Here is a 5,836-nt window from a genome sequence, read left to right on the forward strand (position 1 = left end):
GTCCGGCCTAATTGGTTCATTTTATAATGGAAACGCTCAAAAAACAGTGACGGCCCGGTCTGGACCGCTCAGTGGAAATGAGTCAGCTCAGTGGCATTATCCTTAGATTGTTTAGCCCCTAGGAACCCTAAAGTTCCCTGAAAATCCCCTTAACCCTTCCGTACTCCTAAGCTTGATTACATTATAAGTTAGTTTCTTGAGGCTTCAAGAAACTAAACACTGCAATGTTTGAAATAATTTCCAAGAGAGATGTGTTCAGACTGAAACTTTAGATTTGCTCCTCTGCCAAAACAACTGCAAATGCATAGCGACGAAGCAATAGTGAGTTTGTGCGTTAACTTTTACAATAGGCAAAGGAATATTTAGAAATAAGGATTGCCCTTAGGTCTCTGCTCTGCAGTGGCTCTTGAGCTTTTCACTCCATTGTTTGATTCAGAGTTGATGAGGTGTAATTAATCAATGGGATGACCACTGCAGGTACACCAAACTCCCAATGGTCATAATGGTGGTCATGGTGCAGAGGCAGAGAGGTCGACCTCTGATTGGAAAAGGTTCAGTTCATGCACGGCTGGCCCATGTATCAAAGTGTCCTTGGGCAAGACACTGAACCCCACATTGCTTCTGGTAGTTATAGGTTGGCATCAGGGTTTGAATGGGTAAATGGGACTGCGAACAGTGGTTTGGGCCTTCTAAGAAGGTTGTAAAGTGCTATATAGGTATATGTAACTTACCATGTAAAAGTAAGAGTTCAAATTTATCGATTTATGTTTAGTTTTATGCTACAGAGGCTTTGGACTAGAGGGAGTAGCTGCAATAGAAACCACTCTAGTTAACTTAGTTAACTAGAGTTAACTAAGTAGAGTTAACTTTCAACATGTGTTCAATAGACCCGGTTTTGCACGTAGAGTTCGAAAATACTCTCAAAAACTTGCATAGTGATGCATGAGTGTGAGTGTTTTCAATGCAGAATTCCTGAAAAACGCATAAATGCACATTTAAAAACTGTTCATTGGAACGGTCGCTTGATTCCGCGTTGTCGATGCTGGTGTGAATGAAGCATTACAACATGACATTAGAAAAAAAACTTGTATGGAAAATTCTTTAGGTTGTCTATTGAAGTCAATTTGACTCCAGGTGAGCTGCTAATCTACTTTTATCTGCGCACACAAAGGCACTATTTCTAATGGTTTACAGATTTCTAATTTGTTTAAGGTTTTCTGAGCTCTCTTTTTTTTCTTAGGTTTCCTCTTCCATTGTCGCTTTGAAAGTGCCGCTCCGTCCTTGGATAGAAGTAACCCAGGGTGAACAGGAGTGGCTGCTCTGATCTTTCTCAATAAACCTCACAGAAATGTCAAAGGAGGTGGAGATGTTAGCTCTGAGGGCTTGAGAAGATTCTTAGTTCACAAGTGACAAAACACGACCACGGGGGCTTTATTCTTTGAGCCATAAAACAATGCTCCGCCTTGTTTGTTCCTCACTCCAAACCTGCTAGGACCTGTTGACAGATGAGGTAAGGGCCTGAATAGGTGAAGAGTAAAGAAGAGAAGTAAAGGAACCGAAACAGTGACACACTAACGTTCACTGCCGAGGCTTGTCTGTGTGCCAAAAAGACACCTAACGTTGATTTTATCACCCTTTGATCCTTAACTATCAAACAATCTTAAAGCAGAACTATGTAGAGACTTATTTTAATATCTAAAGTGAAAGCTGTGGGCTCACGGTCGTCATCTCAGAATGTCAGCTTTTGTTCATCCAATCCACTAAATTCTTCAAAGTCTGCTCAAGCGTAGCCTCTCCTCCTTGACTGTTGACTACAACAAGCTCTCATTACCTCAAATCTGAATGCCAGCTCATTATAATCTCACAGATTTGGTCTTTATCCACAAAGAAAACTGTTGGTGGCAATGCTTAGCCAACTATAAATAAGCACCGCTCACAAAAGCAGCAGCAACGGATGATATGGAGGAGTGAACACACCCACAACAGACTGTGTGGATTAGGAGCAACAGTTGTGGACCGGATGGTTGCATTTGTGAAAGCGATTAAAAATAAATGGCATCCGGTTCATGCTGAGTTCTGTGGCGGTGATACCGGTCACATGAGGCTGGTATTCCTGATATTTCTATAGAAGCAGCAAACCTTTAAAAGTATCTACAAGGAAAAAGGGGTTTGATTTGAATTGAGGAAAGTTAGGAAAAAGAACTCCACAAACCAGCTCAGATTTTGCATGAAGCATTACTGATGCAAAAGAGACAAGGACATAATGTTAAAACAGTAGCACTGCCCCACTTAGCAAAAACAGCAATAGGTTTAACACTAAAGCCGTGTTTCCATTGAGTGGTACGGTATTTTGAGCATGTGGCTTGTAAATTAAAGAGTACCGACCCGTACCTCCCATCCGTTGTAGGTCCATAGAAAAGTGGAATTGAATGAATAGGGTGGAGCTTCTGTAGTCACCGTTGATTAGCAGAAAAGGATGACGACATTAGAAAGCGCTCATTTAAGATAACGTTTCCAACAACGGTATTCTTCTCAGCCGCCCGTAATCTTCTTTTAAACAACATTAAATTCCTGCTATACACGATGTACCAGAAGTAAAGCAATAAAAAGACGAGCTGCTGCATGACCTCCATTGTTGTTGTTGTTTTTCCAGTCGTTGCATTACAATGACATGCTAGCGGTCTACACTATGCATGCGCCGTGAAAACAAACAGCAAAGTGGAAACGCTCATCAGAATGAACTGGACCATACCACTCCTTACCAGACTGGACCAAACCAGTAAGTGCAAACTATCTTAAAATGGCTTTTAAAATTGAATCTTTATTGAATAAAAAAAATCAATTTAGCAATTAAAAAGAACTTGTGGTTCCTTTTTTTTTTCTTTACTCCTATTGGCTAATCAGCTTCAACCAATCTGTACAGAACCTGAAAGAAGCACAAAATATTACAAATCAAACCAGCTCTCACTCTTCCAGATGAACGTTCTCCATGCTACGCAGTCTACCTGATGTCCACTAGGGGTGTAGCAGTTAATTGACCTAAGTGATTAATCAATTTATATTTCTATTATCCAATCAGTCCGTGGATAGTTGTTCATTGAATTGACCCATTATGGGAAGTATCATTTGGATTGAGACACAAAACTATAACGGTACTATCACAGTGGATAACACACATATCATGACAGTCCGAAAATGAATATTTAATTTACATTTGATTATCTTGCAAGAAATACAGATAATCTGGAAAACTTAATTTCCTCTGTTCAGTATTTAACTCTGAGTCACACTGGCTGAATATCCTGGATCAGTTTTAGGTCAATGAATCGGATTGTTCAAAATGAACCGATATTGACTATGAATCAGCAATGAACCAAATCACTGGTAAAATGGATTGTTACACCGCCAGTGTCTACTATCTTTTGACGTGACTTTAGATAACTAATAGATAACTAAACATAAAAGGGCAAGTTGTTCAATAAAATGTTATAGAGTTGTCCACTTTCAAAAAAGCTGGTCCAGGTTGATCCAGGAAGTGATCATTAAACCAACAAGGACTGTAATGACATACTATTAACTGTACACCGTTTAGCACACAACTAATGTCTCCCTTTTAACCAGAACAAATGTGCTATCATCTCTCTTTCACTGCCAATATTGTAAAGCCCTTTGGAATTTTATCTGTGAAAGCTACCATAGAAATAAAGAAGCTGACCTACTTTACAAATTTTACCGGCACTGTGCAATCAGGCAAGCAATGTTCCCTTGGTTTTCACCAAAATCAGATTTGTTCAGCTCACTGCTAAACAAAGAAGCATCATCGTCACTTTTCAGAACACCTATCTGAAGAGCCACGCCAATGAAAATGGTGTTAGCTGCATTTTTCTGATGATGAAGGACATTTATAAAGAAGATTAAGTGAAATTAAAAATGGCATTCTTGAGTTTTTCTTTATTCAAATTGTTGTGAATCAGGAGGAGATACAATAAAAACTTGTATTGTTACTTAAAATACGCTGAGCAGGCCACAAGCTCCTTGCTCCGCTACATTCTGATGTATCCCCTTATAGACGACCAGATCTTCACTTTTGAGCTGGCTCAGAACGGTATGACTGGATAGCTCTAATATTGCTCAGCATTTTTGTTGCAGCTGTAATGTTTGGTGAGGGGTTCGCAAGCTGACAGGATATGGATGAACAGAGCTCTCTGGAAAAAGTAGAGGAAAGGGGGCGGGGTTGCTCCATGCCAAGGGCCACTCTTACAATTTTGATGCATATTTCCAATGAACCACTGCCCCTCTGCAGAACCTATGTCCAAGACGTCTACATTTTTATTTATTCTTTTATAGCAAAAACGGCATAATCATAATTAAAAACCACCGGAAATGCTTTTAGTAGATCAAAAAGAGATTGGAGTAGGTCTTTAAGCTTAACAGTTTTGAGTTTTATTGGACTTGCTTTCATTTTATAAAGTGCTCTGCTTCAAGTTTAAGGCTAAAACTTTCAGAATGTCAAGCATAGTAAAATTAAGAATGAAACATGCAGGTTTTGTTTCCATTGCAGTCTTTATTTAAAAAAAAGTCCAGTGAAAGCTGCAAAATCCCACTTGAAGCAATGGAGTTTCTCCCATTTAGGAGAAATGGTTAAACATTTGCAAGACTCATTTAATAATATCCATAAATCGTTTGCTCAGAAAAAATACTGCGATCTTTAGTCACTCATGCAAAACCCACCACCTTTGTAGATGTTCCCTGTTCATGAGCTGTCAGGGAAATTTAAGGCCATCATCATAAACCTAAACACACACTGCTCTCCATGTAGCTGTAAAGAGACGGAAAAAGGAAACATCTACAATTTGGTTTAAGGAACAAAAAAATAACAAAGTAGCAAACTCTTAAAAAGTAACCTTAGTAAAACACTGCTAACACAGCCAAACTATCAGTGTGAATCCTTTCAACTTAAATAACCATGTTTGGGATGTGAGATGATTGCTACATGGTGTAATTGAAGAGTACATCAAAAGCCAAGGAAGAAGTGGTTGCTGTAGATGAGTGTCTGGCTGAGTCCGTACGCCGTGGAAACGGTAAGGAAACGGGGGGCCACAGATTACAGGCTCAGGAACATGATGGTAGTCGTAGTAAGGGAGACACGTTTTTGCAGGGAACTAGTATTTTTGAGAGATCATTTAACCAAGCACTGCCACTTAAGTCCTGCCACTTATAAATAAAACCATCCCCAAACAAGTTGTGTTCTACATGACAAAAAAAGCAGCAACATGCATTTTGTTAGTCCAGCATCTTCATCCTGAAACAGATCAAAACAGACCTGCTCAATCCAGATCTTTGAGATCTACCACCCTGCCTGCTCTCCCCACACTTCTTTACCTGATCAGGTGTGTTGAGTCAGTCAGAACATGAAAACACCTGAGTCAGCTTATCACCAGTGACGGGAAAGAGAATGCGGGAAAACGGGTTGGGTGGTGGATCTTGAGGACCAGGACTAAGCAGGCCTGGATTAAAAATACTCTGACTCAGAGTAAGTATGAACTGAAATGACTCATTAAAACTCATTTCTTAGGCAAGGAGGAGAAGCGGTTTAAACAATTTCTATGGGACAGAAAGATAAATTAGCAAAGTAATGTATTTTCCTTAATCACGAATTATAAGGAGCCCCGTCAATTGATCTGCTATTTTTGAACTTCTGTCATTTAAAAGGTGCAATGAACTATGTAAGATACCTCAGGAGAGACAAAAGAGTCACAGATAAGTTCATCAGTCAGACTTTATTTAGTGCATTTGCAGTAACTCTAGAACAGGGCTGTCCATTCCTAGTCCTCGA

This window comes from Oryzias melastigma, linkage group LG6, assembly GCF_002922805.2.
Source record: "Oryzias melastigma strain HK-1 linkage group LG6, ASM292280v2, whole genome shotgun sequence".
NCBI lineage: Eukaryota > Metazoa > Chordata > Actinopteri > Beloniformes > Adrianichthyidae > Oryzias > Oryzias melastigma.